The 19,440-nt window shown below is 40.3% G+C and overlaps 2 long non-coding RNA genes across 5 annotated transcripts; both read right to left on the reverse strand.

Annotated features, from left to right (window-relative positions):
* Positions 1 to 7,181: 7,181 nt before the first annotated feature.
* Positions 7,182 to 9,287, reverse strand: LOC128608249 (uncharacterized). The gene is made up of 4 exons (XR_008386039.1): positions 9,021 to 9,287; positions 8,494 to 8,881; positions 7,850 to 8,194; positions 7,182 to 7,706 (listed from the first exon to the last, which is right to left on the reverse strand). It is a non-coding gene; the product is annotated as an uncharacterized LOC128608249 (long non-coding RNA).
* Positions 9,288 to 9,363: 76 nt separating this feature from the next.
* Positions 9,364 to 17,060, reverse strand: LOC128608095 (uncharacterized). 4 transcript variants are annotated; one of them, XR_008386013.1, is made up of 4 exons: positions 16,344 to 17,060; positions 16,128 to 16,229; positions 14,632 to 15,945; positions 13,656 to 14,193 (listed from the first exon to the last, which is right to left on the reverse strand). It is a non-coding gene; the product is annotated as an uncharacterized LOC128608095 (long non-coding RNA). The 4 variants fall into 4 exon arrangements; XR_008386009.1 differs by adding an exon at positions 9,364 to 9,547 and having other exon boundaries at positions 13,730 to 14,193; positions 14,632 to 17,060; XR_008386003.1 differs by having other exon boundaries at positions 14,632 to 16,490; positions 16,616 to 17,060.
* Between the last annotated feature and the right edge of the window lie 2,380 nt (positions 17,061 to 19,440).

Raw genomic sequence — 19,440 nt, forward strand, 5'->3', positions numbered from 1 at the left:
GTTGCACATACTTTTCTTTATTCCTTCTCCTCCACTGACCATAACATCCTTTTTCCTAGCATGACCAAACATGAAACAGGAAGTAACATTGACACACTGACCAGGGATCAGGGTTTCCAACAACTTCACCAATTGTATCAAACTCTCAGGGCAAACACAAGTGTCAGAATGGCCTATGGTTTATGTTCTGAATGATCAAGAACCTCAAACTGGATCCACATCCATCTAAGTGAGATACAGAACAGATGCACTGCTAGCTTTGACAGTGCAATTTTTTGAGGAGAACCAAATCCACATCACACTGAAATGGTGAAGCATGCATTTATGGCTGACAAGAATGGGGCAGCGGTGGCTCAGTGGTTGAAGGCTCTGGGTTGCTGATCAGAAGGTCAGGAGTTCATGCCCCAGCACTGCCAAGCTGCCACTGTTGGGTCCTTCAGCAAGGCCCTTAACCCTCTCTGCTCAGCTGTATAAATGAGATAGATGTAAGTCGCTCTGGATAAGAGCATCTGCCAAATGCCATAAAAATGGACGAGAGAAGTAGCTAATTTGTAGATTAGCTAAAACAGAGCTGTTAGAATGACAGCATGATGAGTCGTTTAACTGAAATGATCCCAGGAGGTAAGCCTGTATAATCTGAAAGGACTCGTACTTCCATCTGGTCGATCAGGCACTGAAATGAGTAGGAAATACACCTTTGTGGAAAAAAGGTACTAAACTGTATGTTTCCATGTTGCTGGTGTGGAATCCTCAAGTGTACACCTTAATGTACCCTTTAGTGCAAACTGCATGTAGCATTCCTTTTAAATTTAAAAACGATTTACTTATTTACATTAAATCTGTTTTAAACACACATTATATCCACATGTCCAGGTGATAGATACATATTAAAGGTATAAAAGATGAGTACCACTCCAGTGACACAGAACAGGTTTTCTCTCATTTTCATTAGAGTGTACAATTTAGAGGAAAACATTTATTCATTTTCTAAATAATTGTCACAAATTTCAACCCATTTTCATTTTATTTCTCATGGCTCCTTTGATCCTTTTCAGTGAACCAAACTGACTACATCGCTATTAAGCTACTTCCTGTTTGGGCGGGGAAAGAATGTGAGTTAATTAGGCCATACAGGATTTCACAGAGTTTTTTTGCAATCGTTCCGGCCGAAAACGCTTGATTTGGTGCGGCTTTCTTTCTAAGTTTGTAATGCAACTTGCGGAGTTTTTTGTGCTTTTTTTTTTTTGCAGAAAACTGCTTGAATTGGTGAAATTGCACGAAATTGTTTTGCATGGTCTTTCGCAGTAATGTTTGTTTAGGGTGAACATACGTCCTCTTTTTTCCCGGACATGTCCTTTTTCGGGCCTTAAAAAAAACGTCCAGCTGGGATTTCTGAATTTGAGAAAATGTCCGGGATTCGTCTTTAGTTTCATTATGATGTGTTTATGGTCTAATATTGTAAGATGTGGTCGCATGTTTGTATTGTTTTAACCTCTCTCTGTAAGTCCCGCCTTCTTGCACACCGATTGGTCGATTATAAAAGGCTTGCAGCACCTATTGGCCAAATTCCTGCCTCTCGACCGTTATCCTCCTCTCTGCGAGCGCGTGAAGGTGAAGCGATGTTGTGTTCGGTGTTAAACAGTTACTCTACAATAGCAGCGAATGAAGCTGTCCCGAGTCGAAACAACGCCCATGACCATATAAGGTCATTTTTAATTTCATGTTATCACATTGCTTCTTATTACATGGCCATTCAAATGTGTAAATGATGGCAGAAGGTTCACTCGTGGCATCTATTTTATTTTATTCCACGGATATTCAAAAGACTGTAGGAAAAAATGTCAAAAGCGTGCAGAGTGAAACCAATTATATATATATATATATATATATATATATATATATATATATATATATATATGATGGTAATAGTGTCTTTTTCAGTGTATTAAAGAGCTGTTAGCCGTACTCATGTTTGATGCACGTGAACCGAAGAGGGCTTTGGCCGAATGGGCGTCGTGATGATGTCACATGACTTGTATCGGCCCAAATCTGAGGAAAATCAGCGGTAATTTTGAAAAATTGTAAGCTCCTCTGAATTTTGCAGAGTTTCCTTGAATCCTGGAGGGACTTTCAGGAAGTAAGATGGTGGAAATGTAAGCGTGGAGTTTTGTTATCCCTAAACACATCTGATTACAGCCATGAAATGAGAAGACTTGACCTGCATGGGCACCTTCCTCTCTCTGCTACCGTTTGGCTCTGAATTGATTAGCGCTTTTTATTTTTTTATTTTGGAGCCAAATGTTAATCGATTTTGAATTCGTGAATTCTGGAGCTGTGAGTGTGTAAGTGTGCAGTGTGTACTGATTAGACCACCGAGATCCAAAGTCCTTGTTAAAAAGTCTACACTGTTCCAAACAAAAAGCTACGTGTCTTCCAAATGAGCTGGATCTCAAATATTCTGAGCAGTATAATCAAATATGACATAATATATACATATATATATATATATATATACATATATATATATATATATATATATATATATATATATATATATATATATATATATATATATATATATAGTATATACATAATATAAAACTATGTTTTGTTTCTTTGTACCAATCCACGTGTACATGAAAATGAACTAATGAAGTTTTAAAATAATCAGTCCACACAATAAGTTTCACCCCATGATTAATAATAATGATGATGATGATGATAATAATAATAATAATAATAATAATAATAATAATAATAATAATAATAATAATAATAAAAGAAACCATCTCTCTTGTTTTTTTTGTACCAGATGTTACGTTTTGAACATGAACAGGAGCTCATTAAACATGAGCTAGGGAATTAAATTATTCAATTTCAACATTTTAAAATAAATATTCCAATCAAGAAGCGCCATGTTTCATCCCCAATGAGTTTAATATCGTTATCATCATATTTCTATATATTTTGTTGCTTTGTACCAGACCTTGTGTACTTGAATATTAACTAACGTGTTTAATTATTTACTTATACATTTCAAATGTTTCATGAAATGAATATAAAACATTTTTTAAAAACCTTCCCAAGAAAACTTTTCTTAAGAAGAAGAAGAAACTCAGAATGTACTTTGTTGTTCCAGGAAATAAATAATGAAATTTCTACATTTTTAAATACTCCGAACAAGAAGCTGCAATTAATCACGATGAGCTGAATGTAAAACTACTTAAAAAAAAAAAAAAAAAAAGGAATATTTGACTTCTCTTCTTTGGTCTTGCATATTCGAAGCTGAACTAAGGATGTAAATTTATATATTTTAAAATATTCCAGTCAGAAAGCCATGTTTCATCCCCATGAATGCAAAAAGAAACGGAAAAAACCTGTAAATAAATATATAAAATTTTTTCAATTGTAAAATTTTCTAAAAAAAAAAAAAGAAGCAAAAACATCCCCATGTTTTGAATATTAGGGGGAAAAAAAGACTATTAGCCTATTTTTTCTTTCTTCCTTTTTGTTTTTAACCAAACCTCATGCGCATGAACTTTATTAAGGAGTTAAATGATGAAATTTGTATTGAAATTTTTATATATTCTAAACAAGACGCCACATTTCATCCCAATGAGCTGAAAATAAAATGTCTTCCAAATTTTTTTTTTTACAAACAAACAAACAGATTAACCCTGAATTCCTTTACTTTCTTTGTACCAAACATCATGAACTAAAGAATTCAATTTATTTATGCCACAAATATGTACATCCTCCATCATCATAATGTAAACGTTTACAATAATCTTCCACACTACATGTGCAAGTGTAAAAAGATCCCGTCTGGACGATGTCTGTGCGGTTGGGATTGGGTGAAAAGCTCAGACTGTTGTATTTCCTGTAATACAATGGTTTTTATTCATAAACAGGTGTTTAGCCCACAACACTTTCCAAACCCAATCTGCTCCTCTTCTCCAGGGAGACGCTTATTAAAAGCCTGTTATAAATGATGTATGTTTCCCCAAAAGTGCTAATCTCTGTGATATTTCAGAGCCAGATCAGGACCTGCTGTTCATAAGCACGGGTTATTGTCAAACCCGTATCACACACTGTTCATTAATTCACGTCAGGGTGAGAACACCAGGGCTTCAGTAAGCTTCCGGTCTAAATAAAGAACAGAACAGTAGGTCGACAGAGCGGAGAGACGTTCCTGTAGCGTTGCGTTCGGGGAAACACACGTGTTACAAAGAAGAAATCTGGGACGTGGATGTTCATCTCGACAGATTTACTTTTCTATCAGAAAATATCAGAAAGTATCACACTCTCCTGGCATGGAAACCATTTCCCCACATGATTTAGTGGATAACGACAGGCACACGCTGGCTTTGGGTGACTGTTTAGCGTCACAAACACTGACCACCATCTGTTCTGAAATCATCTGCGTGCAGTCCTCCTCTGCAGGTCGATCCTCCCCTTCTGTTTTTTTTTCCTTTTTTTTGCTAATTAATTTGCTGTTTCTCATCAGTTTGACTCACAGCCACTTAACGCCCACATGATAATCACCATCAACATGATGATGCTGGAGTTATAGGAAAAGCACTGAGTTACTGTTAACGCCCCACTTTCCTATAACAGCATGTCCCTGAATGTTTTATTCCTTTATACCATAAGATTTTATACCAATTACAATAAAAATATACGTTCAGTGTTACATTTAACGTCTGTGACATTAGTTAGTTCCTGTTCTCACTTACATTATAAACAACTATACAGTGTCACGTAATGAAGGCTGAGATGGAAGCAAGTGCAGGTAAGTTTAATGAGAAAACAAATCCACAGGGTTAGGCAGAAATATAAAATAATCATAGACAGGAAAGGGTCAAATGATTACGCAAACAATCCAATCTAGGCAAGGCAGAGAATCAAAGTCGAAGGAATAAAAAAAAAAAAAACCAGAGGGTGAAGGCCCGGTGAAGGCCCGGTGAAGGCCCGGTGAAGGCCCGGTGAAGGCCCGGTGAAGGCCCGGTGAAGGCCCGGTGAAGGCCCGCGCCAAGTCAACTGAGCGTATACCTCACAATGGCTGTGTGTGTATGACAGTCTCTTAAGTAGTGTGGTGTGATTGAGAACAGGTGTGTGTGTGATCAGTCCTCAGGAGATGTCTGTGTGTTCCATTGGGAGTTGTAGTTGTCGGCCATGTTTGTAGTTCGTGGTGCATTCTGGGAAATGGAGTTGCTGGTTTGCCGTGACTTGACATATGGCAGCTCTTGAAGTTACTCAGACCAAAAAAACAACCAGAGCTTGTCCTGTAACTGAGAAACCCCTCTGTCCTGTCAGAAAACTTAGTTACAGCTTTCTGTTGTTTTCTGACTATTACAAAGCACTGACACTGGAGACGCCTTCCACACATGTTACATAAACATCTTTTTTCTAACAGAAAACTTCACCACATGGAGATTACCATGCACACGTCCATGTGAACGAGCTGTTACTATAGAAACGATGACATATTAGACCGAGCACATTAATATAAACCTGTGATTTGCAACTGCACTGCTGTCAGAGCCGCTGTTCTACAAAACGCATCAACACTTTCTCTTCTGACCAATCACAATCCAGAATTTACATCATGTAAGGTTAGAATATGTCTTATTTTGGCATTTTTAGAAAATCCCGTGATAAGTGTTAAGGACCAAGGTCCTTAACTGGAGCTTTCGGTTTTACAGAAAAACTGTTGAGCTCAATAAGTAAAATGTTATTTATATAATACTTTAAACCACAGAAATTAAAATTCAGCAGCTTTACAGAGATCCAGATGTAGATTTAGATCCTAACGAGCAAGTCAGAAGAGACAAAAACTCCCTGAGACATCATGAGGAAGAACACTTGAGAGGAACCAGACTCTAAAGGGAACTCTTCCTCTTCTGGAGGATGGGCAGTGGGATAATAAATCGTTACAGGATACAGGTGTAGAAGAATACGGAGTGTGTTGACAGGATGTTCAGTGTGAGCAGAATCCTGGGATGAGCAACAGGATAGTCTTTATGATTACAGCAGCAGTGCTTAGGTACTGTTTTTATCAGGTTCTACCAAACCATAACATTTTTGGAAAGGTTTACACTGGATAAATGCTGTAAATGTTTTGAAATGATGCCTGCTACAGTCACAGTCTTTGGTGCCAACGTGTATGACTCTACAGACTAATCCTGGATCCTCACACTTTGTATACAGTTGGCCTAGCAGGTCGGGGTTTCAGGGGAGAACTCTAGTTTGCTTGTGTCTTTGCTGTCAACGCACTTCTCTGGCCAAGTTTCAAGCTCCTTGGAGATCTCTGGTCCCTGCATTGCAGATTGATTACTGTTATTTTCTATCTGAAACACTGATGGTGGCCTGGGGTCTCAGTTCCAGTGAAGGGAAATTGTAATGCTACAGCACACAAAGACATTCTAAACAAATGTGAGCTTCTAACTTTTTAGCAACAGTTTGGTAAAGAACCAAATATGGGTGTGATGTTCAGGGATGCACATACTTTTGTCTATATAGTGTATACTAATATCTTTGTCCCGGTATTTTCAAAATCATTGGATGTGAGACTGAGGCATGGTGATTAGCACAAGGACTACATCAATGTTATATTTATCTGTGAGCACACTTTAATTGATTAGAATTCTCCTCCTGGTTTATGTTTCCAACACAGGTGAATCAGATAAGCAAATAAAAATGTCTGGAGATCATTTCAAGTATGCCATGTGCAGACTCAGGTTTTGGGGGTTAATATTAACAGATGATAAACTACAAAAGTCTATACATGTAAATGTATGAAACAGACAGGTTATAATAAACAATAGAAAATTAATTAAAGGAGAGTAACTTCATTCCTTTATTCCTCATTGGTGATTGTTTCCTGGTCAGGGTGGTGGAGGATCCGGAGCCTATCCTGGGAATACCGAGAGTGAATCAGGAACACAGCCTAGATGGGACTCCAGTCCATCATTTACACACTCATTCATACTTCATAATTTAGAGTCACCAGTTCACCTTTAGCATGTTTTTGGCAGTGGGTGAAAACCAGAGAACCCGGAGGAAACCCACAAGAACATGAGGAGTAAGAGTAATTTAGCAGTTTATGGAGTTTCAGTGTATTCTTTATTTCATTACATAGACAAGGAGCAAAAATAGAAAATATATTTCTCTACAAGTTTGATATGATGATAACCTGAGAGTTGATGTTTATTTAATCATTCGAGTGGGTTATGTGTTACTTCTGTAACTCAGTAATGTTGATAAACATGTTTGCGATTTTCCCATCCAAGCTTTATACACAACATATGAGAACATGTAATTATGTCATTTTAAGATGGCTAACGAAGGCCGAGGTCTACGCTCCTGTAAAAGTAACCATCTGGCCAGCTGTAATAAAACACTTGCTGTTATATATTGTGAAGCGTTTCAGAGTTCAGGGAGTTGTGTTTATGTGTGAGCACACTTCCAGGAGAGGTAAAGTTCTCTAGCATAGTTGAAAACATAAAGATGGCTCCATATGGCATTTCAGGCAGATCCTGACTGGGGTTCGTTGGTAGCTCGGACACCAGATGTCAGACCACATGTGGACACTACCTCCAGCCTGGCTCCAGGGTGGATCCTGGTAACCCTAATTTGGGCAGGTACACTTACATGGTTTTCATTGGGATCATTCTTTTTCTGACTTCTTCCCCCAGATGTGTTCACTAAAAATACACAAACAAACAGGTACACAAATCCCTTTATCATGGCCAAGGTCTCCATCCAAGAGCGGTGGAACACAGGTCCTACACAGTCAGGTCAGTAATAATAATAATAATAATAATAATAATAATAATATAACAATAACTTTGTCAATGTCCAAATTGTGTGTGGTGAAGCAGGAGCTCAATTTCTGGACAAAGCTCCCTGTTTACTGGGTAATCCATGTCCCTAACCGCACCTACGGTCACGATCTGTGTGTAGTGATGGCAAATATAAGGATTGGAGTACAGGCAGGGCTGCTGGGCTTGCCATGAGCTTGACAATCTGAGAGAGACTGGTAGTAGTAATAAATCCTCCCAATAGAACTGTATTAGGCAAGTTCCACTGGATGTAGACCCTGGGCCAGACCCAGGACTTGTTGGAGAGATTATATCTCATATTTGGCTTGTGAATGTCTGGGAATCCTCCAGGAGCAGCTGGTATCTCTGGCCTGGGATAGAAAAGTCTGGACTGAACAATTTAAAAGTTTCTATTCCTCAAAGCTTTTGTGTATTTGTATACACTCTTTTCTTTTTTATTTGCAAACAGAGAAATATAATTGTGTCATACACAGAGTCTATGAATGTGTTAGGCTTTGAAGAATCTCCATTAAAATTAATACACTTAAAGTAAAGTATCTGTCAGATAAGATCTAATCCAGTTAAGATCGGTTTAAAGTGGAAGTGTTTTTAAACCTGTTCTCAGATTTTCCTGGTCAAATTCTGAGCGAAGTGAAAAAGAAATCCACACCTCAAGCCCAGCAGTACTGACGTGCTGATTCTGTGAGGTTCTGTACTTCCCGGAGGCATGCTGAAATACATCATGACATGCTGCCTGAGCGTTTGGCTCATCTCAGAAGACACTTAAAATAAACAGTGAATAAATTATTCAGATTAGATTTGTAATGCAGATTGAACATGTTCCCATTAAGTATGCAGCTGTCAGTTATGATTTTCTTATCAGGATTATTCACTGATATCAACAGTCCTGAATTACTGATCACACAGCCTTGCAGTGTCAGTATTACGCTGTGTCTGTGAGTTTAAAAGCAGTCATGTGACCTTTTTCTGGCATGTTCTAAGGCTCTGTAGTCCATTGCTTATCAGATGAATTGGTATGCAGATAACATGGCCATCCACTAGCAGTTTAATGATGATGGAAGTAGAAACAAAGATGGAAACAAATAAATGACAAAAATGAGCGGTTTAGGAGCTGGGCAAGTGAAGAACTGAAAAGCCACTTTATTAAGAACACCATACTAATACCACTTTGCTCACAGAGGGCTTCCACAAGGTGCTAGAAACCTTTTTGTGCATCACATGATTGCTCCAGATTTGTCAGCTGCGCATCCATGCTGTGGATCTCCTCCTCTAGCTCATCCCAAAGGTGCTCTATTGGAGTGAGAGCTGATGATTGGGGACATCATGCTGGAAGTACCCATTATAAGTCAGTAAATTGTGCCCATAAAGGAATGCATTTGGTCATCAACAATATTCAGATAGGCTGTGGTGTTCAAATTATGCTGAACCATTACTCCACCAACAGCCTGGACTGTTCACACAAGGCAGGTTGGTTTCATGGAGTCATGCTGTCAGTGCCAAATTCTGACCCTACCTTCTGCACCAGACTGATCAGACCAGGGGACTTTTTCCTCCCAATCTTCATATATCTGGTTTGGGAGAACTCGTGTCCACTGTAGACTCAGATTCCGGGTCCTGGCTGACAGGAGAGGAACCTGATGTGGTCTTCTGCTATTGTAGGCCATCACCCTCAACGTTCGGCATGTGTGTTCTGAGATTCTTTTCTGCTCAGCACGGTTGTAAAGAGTGATTTTTGAATGAAACAATAGAACTGTATATACATGTAAACATTTTATACAGGTAGATTAGAATCAATAATTGACGTTTAAATAAAGCATAAAGAATGACGAAATGTAATGAAAAACATTGAGAAAGTACAGCAGACAGTGGGTATTTAAAAAAAAAAGTCTACACACCCCCGTTAAAATGTCAGGATTTCGTGATTGGAAAAAAGCAAATGAAACCAAGATAAATCATGTCAGAACTTTTTTCTACCCTCAGTGTGAAAGTACAACGTATACAAAATGAAGTGAAAAAAACAATCAGAACAATCAAAAATAAAAAAGTTACAATAACATGGCTGCGTAAGTGTGCACACCCTTTTATAATTGGAGATATGGCTGTGTTCAGAATGAAGCGATCAATAAAACTAATAGAGAACATGGAGCACCACAGTGACATCACCAAGAACAGGACGACCCTCCAAAGTTTATAAAAGGACGAGACAAAATCCCACCAGGGAGGCTGCCAAGAGACCTACGGCAACATTAAAGGAGCTGCAGGAACATCTGACACGTACTGATTACTCTCTGCATGTGACAACAATCTCTCATACAGTGGCAAGAAAAAGTATGTGAACCTTTTGGAATTTCATGGTTTTCTGCATAAATTTGTCATAAAATGTGATCTGATCTTCATCTCGGTCAGGGGTACTGACAAATATAATGTGTCTAAAATAATAACACAAAATAAATTCTGATCTCTCATGTCTTTATTGAACACACTCATTCAACACTCAAAATGGCAGTGGAGAAAGTAAGTGAACCCTTAGAGTTAATAACTGGTTGACCCCCCCTTGGCAGCAATAACCTCAACCAGGTGCTTCCTGTAGCTGTGGATCAGACCTGCACATCGTTCAGGAGGAATTTTAGCCCATTCTTCCTGCAGAACTGCTTTAGCTCGGTCATATTCTTTGGACGTCTCATGTTTATGGCTCTCTTCAAGTCATTCCATAGCATCTCTATAGGGTTGAGGTCTGGGCTCTGACTCCGCCCCTCCGAAAGGTGGATTTTGTTTTTCTGAAGCCATTCTGTTGTGGACTTGCTCCGGCGTTTCGGGTCGTTGTCCTGTTGCATCACCAAACTTCTACACAGTTTCAGCTGATGTACAGACATTCTCACATTATCCTGAAGAATTGTCTGATATACTTGGGATTTCATCTTCCCTCAATGATTGCAAGCTGGCCAGGCCCTGATGCAGCAAAGCAGGCCCAAATCATGATGTTTCCTCCACCATACTCTACGGTTGGGATGATGTTTTCATGATGATATGCCGTGCCCTTTCTACACCAGATGTAGTGCTGTGGGGTTTTTCCAAATAGTTCAATCTTAGTTTCATCAGTCCACAAAACATTTTGCCAATACCGCTGTGGAGTGTCAGCGTGCTCTTTTGGAAACTTCAGGCATGCAGCAATGTTCTTTTCAGTAAGCAGTGGCTTCCTTCGTGGTGTCCTGCCGTAGATACCCTGCTTGATCAATGTTCTACGTATTGTAGACTCATGAACAGAGATGTTAGCCAGTTCCAATGATGCCTTCAAATCTTCGGCTGTCATTCGGGGTTGTTTCTTTACCTCATTGATGAGTCTTCATTGTGCTCTTGGTGTCATTTTGACTGGGCGCCCAATTCTTGGTAGAGTAGCAACAGTTCCAAAGTGTCTCCATTTGTAGAATGTTTGCCTAACTGTAGACTGGTGAATTTCTAAAGTCTTTGAAATCACTTTGCGACCCTTGCCAGCTTTACGTAAATCAACAATTCTTGATCGTAGATCCTCTGAAAGCTCTTTTTGGCGATGCATGGCTCACATAACCGTGTGCTTCTTGTGCACAGCAAACTCCAAAAGTTTGAGGGGTTTTTATCAGTCAAAGTAGCTGTAGTCCACACCTCCAAACTCATTTTCTTAACCAGACTCCAGGTGTGCTAAAACCTGACTCCAATTAGCGTTTTTTTGAGGTCATTAACTCAAGGGTTCACATACTTTTTCCACAAGCACTATGAGGTTTTTTTGGTTGTTCTCAATAAAGACATGAAAGGTCAGAATGTTTTTTGTGTTATTATTTTAAACACATTATATTTGTCAATACCCGTGACCTTAGATGAAGATCAGATCACATTTTATGACAAATTTATTCAGAAAACCATGAAATTCCAAAAGGTTCACATACGTTTTCTTGCCTCTGTATTCTACACATCTGTGCTACAGGGTAAGGCGGCTAGATGGAAGCTCTGTCTCCCCCCAAAAAAATATCCAATCACAAATAAATCACCCCAAACCATGTGGCAAAATGTCTTCTGGTCTGATTAAACCAATTCCCAAAGGTATATTTGGTGCAATATAGAAAAAGCACATCACCAAAAGAACACCATCCCCACGGTGAAGCACGGTAGTGGCAGTATCATGCTTTAGGGCTGCTTTACTTCAACCAGAACTGGGGGTTTATCAAAGTGGAGGGAATCAGGAGTATCTACAAATATCAGTCAAGTTTAGTGCAAAACCTTCAGGTGTCTGCAAGTAAGCAGAAGATGAAAAGGAATTTCACCTTTCAGCAGGACAACGACCCGAAGCAAACATCCAAATCCACAAAGGAACGGCTGAACCAAAAGAAGGTCAATATTTTTGAATCATCTGTGGGGAAAATCTGTGGGGTGACCTGAAGCAGGCTGTGCACAGAAGATGCCCTTACAATCTGATGGATCGAGAAAGTTTTCTGGAAAAAAGAGTAGGAAAATATCGACAAGTCGAGATGTGCCACGCTGATAGACTCTTACCAAAAAAAACGTGTGAGTGGAGTAATAACATCAGAAGGTGCTTCAACAAAGTATTAGTTTAGGGGTGTGTATACTTACACAACCAGGTTATTGTACGTTTTCTATTTATCCTATTTTCCATAAAATTCACATATATATACATGACCCACGAGACCCACGAGAACACAGGGAGTAAGACTAACTTACCAGTTTATGAAGTTTCAACACATTATTTTCTTTTATTACACAGACAAGGAGCAAAAATAGAAAACATATTTCTCTCCAAGTTCAGTATGATCAGCCTGAAGGGTCATTTAATCGTCTGAGAGAGTTCTCTGTTATTTCTGTAATTCAATCATGTTAATAAATACGTTGGCGATTTTCCCAGTCGAGCTTCATGCGCAAAGTATGAGAGTATAATTTTGCTAATGAAGGCTGAGGCGTTTTCCTGTAAAAGTATTCATTTGGTCAGTCGTAATAAAACACAGCTCACTGTAACATAATGCTTAGTGTTTCGGAGCACAGGGTGTGACCCTGCTGAAAACCATATCTTTTATCTTAATCTAGATCAGAAAACACTGTTTCACATTTCACGTATTCACTCATCTTTCTTGTGGTTTAGACGTTTATGAAGGTGATGGGAATGGGAATAAAATACAGCAACAGACCAGGCTGCTGAGATCAAATACAGTATGGAAATACACAAAAACCTGGAAATGCACTAATCATATGATATAAAGCTGATGTTGTAAGGAAAGAATAAAAAACACTGTCTCGTACTGTCCCATCTATGCATTTAAAAATATATAATTTTATATATTTTTATGTATATATATATATATACACACTGGACAGGTTGCCAATCCATCGCAGGGCACAATCACATACACACTCACACACCCGTTCATACACTACGGACACTTTAGACACGCCAATCAGCCTACCATGCATGTGTTTGGACTGGGGGAAGAGACCGGAGTACCCGGAGGAAACCCCCGCAGCACGGGGAGAACATGCAAACTCCACACACACAGGGCCACGGTCGGAATTGAACCCCTGACCCTGGAGGTGTGAGGTGAACGTGCTAAAAACTAAGACACCGTGTGCCCAGAAGAGCACTACTCAGATGAGAAGAAAACTCTGTACATGCTACAATCACTGTGCATACAGAAAAAAACATATGTTTTAAAATTATACACCCTATACTAGTAAAAAAAACACCCTCCGTGCATGTATATATATATATATTTGTGTGGGTGAGAGCATGAAATCCTGTGGAAGTTGAAGTGGAAGAGTAAATGATGCACAGCCTACACATTACTGCTGAAGTTGGGAATATAAAACCCTAACCGTCATCTGTCACTGCGGAGGTGTCGCCTCACCTGTCTGCTCTGTATTTATTAAAACTGAAGTGAATATGAGACGGTGTGGAGAAAGAGGATCTGCTCGGCCTGTTCGGAACACTCTGTCCCTCGCTGCTCGCTGTGAGATGGGACTTCTGGGAAAGCTGTCTCAGTGTGAAAGGAGAGACGAGTGTGAAATTATCTTCAGTCAGGATGCAGTCGTATTGATTATAGCACACACACACACACTGCTGAAATCAGACAGATTAGAACGATAAAACTGAAGCGTCACGTCTCATCGATCAGAGAAAATGGAGTTCCACGTTTAAACTTCAGTTTGGAGTGAGTTACTGCATCTGACTGGAGGAGCACTTCACTGTCGCCTGAAACACGATCGGGACGGAGGAGCGTACAGCAACGCGGGGAACTCACACAGTGCATCAGTGAACTCAAAATGGGATTAGAGCTCTCCACTTCTGTCTCACTGTCACTTTAATGCTCCACTGAGAGAGAGAGAGAGAGAGAGAGAGAGAGAGAGAGAGACTCATCTCTGATGTTCTGTATCAGATTTATAAAACGCTTTATTTAAATAAGAATCAGGTCACTACTTCTTAAATAAATGACACTGTGGTGTGTGTGTGTGTGTGTGTGTGTGTGTGTGTGTGTGTGTGAGATGGAAAGCTTTCAGTGTCCACTGGCCCAGAAATTCACCCATACATTACTTTATTAAACAGTATCTAATATTACAGCCATATGCCATAACACAGAGAACTGTTTCCACCTCATACGTAACTGCACCTCCACATGGTGAGGCCAGGCGGCTAGACATATCTGAGACATCATCATCCATATCAACGTAAAAGATATTGATATTATAATGGACGTACGGGCAATACAAGGAGGTCATGTGGTGCTGTTATGTAATGACCAGTGGCACTTACGCAATCTGCAGAAGCAGGATCTCAGACCTCTTCCCTCACATGAACACTCGTGCCAACCAAACGCAGTTCATAGTGACGGAGAAGAACCTCACCAACATCCAGGCAGATGTCAGGAAACAGCTCCCAACTGCAAGAACCTTGGATGACTCCCTTCTTCAACCAGCCGACGAGCAACTACAGGCAGGTACTGTGCTATCAGTAGTAAAAGAGCTACACCAGAGTCCAGTAACAATGAGGAGAAGAGATGGAGCATACTGATCGAAATAAGGGCCTGCAGCCCCGATGAGTGCAAGAGAGTCAACAAAGTCAATCCCGAAAGCACCTTACAGTGATAGCCAGTACTGCTCTCGCAAAGAGTTCATGTACGCCACTGCTGCGGTGAAGTGATGGAGAGATCAGCACCAAAGAGCCTGCATGGAGAAGGAGGATTCTGAAGACCATGGAACCCTACTGAATATAGCTAGACATCCAGAATGGACTTGTGATAGGAGTCCCAACAAATACAAGGCTGATTATGTTGAACATCCAAATGAAGCTCCAGGCAAAAGTGCAATGGTTGAAAAGCTATACAAAGTGAAGTGATCGCTATCATGAGAACAAGAACATCAAGAGGTTATACCATTGAACAACCAGAAAGCTGAAGTAGAGAGCTTCTGGAATGGCCTCCTGGAGGACAAAGACGGCCATAATGATAAAGCAACATCTAGTTCATGGACAGACTTCACAGTTGGTGAAATAGCTAAGGTGAACAAACAGAGTCACCTGTAAGTCACTGGAAGTCGCCTGCACCAGAACAGCTTCAAATCCTCTGGTTTAAACGGCTCTCTGCCCTGCATGAAGACATCACAAGGGCAACAAATGAGAAAAACAGATAAAGATGAAGCATTCCTGAGAGGCTGACATCTGCAGTCACCTTTTTACTCTCCGATGGAAGGGACACAAAGGACTCCAAGAACTATCGTCCGATCACCTGACTACCAACAGGTTCTCTCAGCTGCACTGATGAACCACTTCTAAACCACTTACTGAAGAACAGAATCCTCCCGGATGAGCAGAACGGATGTTTAGAAATCAGTGGTCAGTGAGATGGTTTTAACAAGAGCAAAGGAGCACCAGAGGAATCTACTGTAGATATGGCATGAAGTGACTACAAGAAGGCATTCGAGAGCTTGCCCCATACCTGGATAGAGAACTCGATTTGTACAAAACATCAAGGAGCAACCGGAAGACGGAGGCCGCATCAGGACAGGAAGCATCGCCTTCAAAATATGGGATATCTTTCAAGACAGCTCCTTGTCTCCCTTACTGTTGTTGCTAGCAGTTAGATGAAGAAGAATAAGTAGATGATGAAGAAGAAGAAGAAGAAGAAGAAGAAGAAGAAGAAGCCTTTATTTGTCACATATGGTTGCACCACTCACAAACATACTGAACAGACAAGGTATCGGATTCAAAGTCTGTTCTCATCTGATCTACATGGATTACTCGAAGCTATTCACCAAAGACGTGGCTCGGCTACGACAGACCTCACCACTGTCCAGTATCTCGCTGACCGCATCAAAGTGGACTTAAGTAGCTATTTATAGTGACTTTAAAATAATCTAAAGAGGAGAAACAATGGAAAGCGTCGTGACAAGGTTCAGCCGGACTTCTGTAATTGTGTTACTGAAATCATGTGAGTGTAGAGAGTGCGACGGCGGGCCTGCAGTCCTCACACACAACACGCATCACGCTCTGAACAGACATGCCACTTCTCCATCAGCACCCGGTTGTTTCAGAGAGCAAGAGCACACATGGCTGCACGGCGGGGCAGAAACACACACTGCTGGCAGCCGATGATCAGAGCGGCGTCTCCTCACCGTCTGGGAGAAGAGGAGCAGCTATAAAAGGGTGCAGCAGAGACGGCGTGGTGCATTCAATCTCACAGCAAGTGATTCATCTCTCTCTCTCTCTCTCTCTCTCTCTCTCTCTCTGTGTGTTTTCAGACCTGGACGATGACGAAGACGACGATGAGCTCAGAGGAGAAACCCCTCGGCTGCTCCGCACCTCTCGCCAGCCCTCCCGACCTCCGCCAGGCCTCCTGCAGCCCGCCACATGGCCGCTCCAGCCCACTCATCGCACCTCACTCCGGGAAACCAGCGACCCACGTGCACACGCTCAACACCCCTTCACTTCCTCTTTCTCACCTGACTTTAAATAACAAACCGCCACATTTTATGCACCAGCCCTGCATCCCAAGTGTCTGTGTTCTACCTGTCCTGCTACAAGAGAAAAACACATGAAATCTGACATTTTCAGTTCACACACACACACACACACACACACACACACACAAATACACACACACACACACACACACACACACACACCCCAATGGAAAATAACTTCAGCTGAAACGTCATTTTAGACGTCAAATATCAGCACTGACTGAAGTGTTTGATTGTTACCATGGAAACTAGAACCTCTTGCTAACGTTACATATCAGACTAGCGCAATTACTGTAGTTATATTGTAGTACCACAGTAACACAACAACAATAATAATAATAAAGTGTTGCAGTAAAATAATCAACAACCGGGTGGTGCGATGAAGCAGAGTTACTGTTCCCACCCTGAAGTTGATTATTTTACTAGAACAGCACGCCCCCTAGTGTTTTATTCCTCTAACACCACCGCAACGCGCCATCTCTTTTTATTTATTAAATAAAATCTGTGTAGATTTACATTTAACATTATTTCTGTACGACTCTTTTAGCCAAAGAAATAAAAACAGCTGCGGTTATTCGTTTGGATTTAACCCTTTTTTTTTCCAGAATTTTTTTTTTAACAAATAATTTCCAAAAACTTAGTAAATACCAGCGTTAGCAATACTGTCTCTCCATTTATTACTTAAAAAAACCACACAACAACAACAGCAAAGTGTTTTCTCTTCTCACATGATTCATTTCACTTTCAGTGCGACTCTACTAGCTTTCAAACAAACAAACAAACAAACAAACAAATAAAGATAATCAAATTTAAATAGGCTGGTGGTGATCCTTTCTTATTTCACATGACCCAAACATTTAGTCTCAGTCTTAAAAGATCCTCCTACTGTAACAAAAAAAATACCGTAAAATAAAATACGTTTGCTTTTCTCTCCGTTTTTTTCAGTAGTTTTTATTAAAATAAATAAAATAAAACAGGAAGACTGTAAATATTACCGAGTGAAAACTCTACATTTATAAATTTATGAATCTGATTTCATGAGCATTTTTAAGAACCTGCTTTAGCTCTGATGTCACTAAGGATGCTTCATCACACCAGGACGAGCGGTGATCAGGAAGTTCTCCAGGTCCTAGAGAGGTGTGTGTTCGTGTCTGAGAGGTTTGCTATTCATGAGGAGGCAACAGGATCATTTCCTCCGTACGGTCCTGGTCCTGCGCTGAGCTTTAATGAAAAATGATGGTGTTTTGTTTTGAGAAATAATGCTGATAAAGTTAAATGAGTTCCCCGTGACTGATGAGGCAGCGTCAGACTTCTGGACTGTACTGTACATTAATCTCACACAGAGACGCGGCCTGAGTTTAAAAAGTGCTCTCTGTTCGCTCCGGAGGCATCTGATGCACTCACTGGGATAAATATTAACGAGCAGTGACGGAGACGTGAGCTGTGTTTTTATCTCACTGTGACAATCTCAGCTCACACTCCATCAGTCTCTAACACACACACACACACACACACACACACACACACACACACACACACACACCGAGCTCAGGTTTTATTCTGATTAGTGTCTGCTAATTAACCAGCGCTGTCTCATCTGTATATGTGTGTGTGTGTGTGTGTGTGTGTGTGTGTCACAGCTACACAACTCATTTCCTCGTTCCGTTGTTTGAATGATGGTGAGTTTGAGCACGTTTGTATTTCCTGAATATCATGAAGTTAACTCCAGGCTTCACACTGAAATACTTTCACATCCCACAGTGCTGATGAATTCTGGATTCTGATTGGTCAGAAGGTATTGATCAGTCCTTCCGGGATTTTACGGTCGCAGAAATTAACGAAAAATCGAGGAAACAGCGCAATATTCAGAGGAGCTTGCGATTTTTCGGAATTACCGCCGATTTTCTGCAGATTTGAGCAAAGACGCGTCATGTGACATCATCGTGACGCGTGTTCAGCCAAAGCTCTCTTCGATTCATGTGCGTCGAACACGAGTACAGCTAAACCATCTCATTTACCAACAAATATCGCTGTGAAAGAGCACGCAGAACAATTTCGTGCAGTCGCGATTTCACAGTTCAAGCCGCACAAAGAACTCCGCAAGTCGCAGCGCAAATTTTGAAAAAAGCCGCAAAGAATCAAGCCGCAACGATCACAGAAAACTCCAGAAAACCCTGTAAAGTCTGATTAATGAATTTCCCACAGCACACTTTTATGTATTCAGTATAAAATCTCTGCATTTAAACATCAGAGTACACTTCAAAATACACCAAAACTTCATCTTCTTCTTTTCCACCATAAACACTACAGTCGAGCCAATCGACATATGGATAAGAATAGCAATGATTGACAGTCACGTAGGTGACCTAGCCCCGCCCCCTTTCTCCCAGTTTCATTATTTCAGGATATCTCATTATGGCTTTAAAAAAACAATTTCAAGATAATGTTATTTAGAGTTATAATAGACAAAAAAAAGGTAGTACCTCAGAAATAATGAGTAGAAATAACATTTAAATAAGGACATCATATTTTGAAATAACAAGCTATGAAGTCAAAACAATCAGGAGTTGTTGAGGGAAAGAAACGAGATCTTGAAGTAAAGAGC

Source organism: Ictalurus furcatus, chromosome 1, assembly GCF_023375685.1.
Source record: "Ictalurus furcatus strain D&B chromosome 1, Billie_1.0, whole genome shotgun sequence".
Classification (NCBI taxonomy): domain Eukaryota; kingdom Metazoa; phylum Chordata; class Actinopteri; order Siluriformes; family Ictaluridae; genus Ictalurus; species Ictalurus furcatus.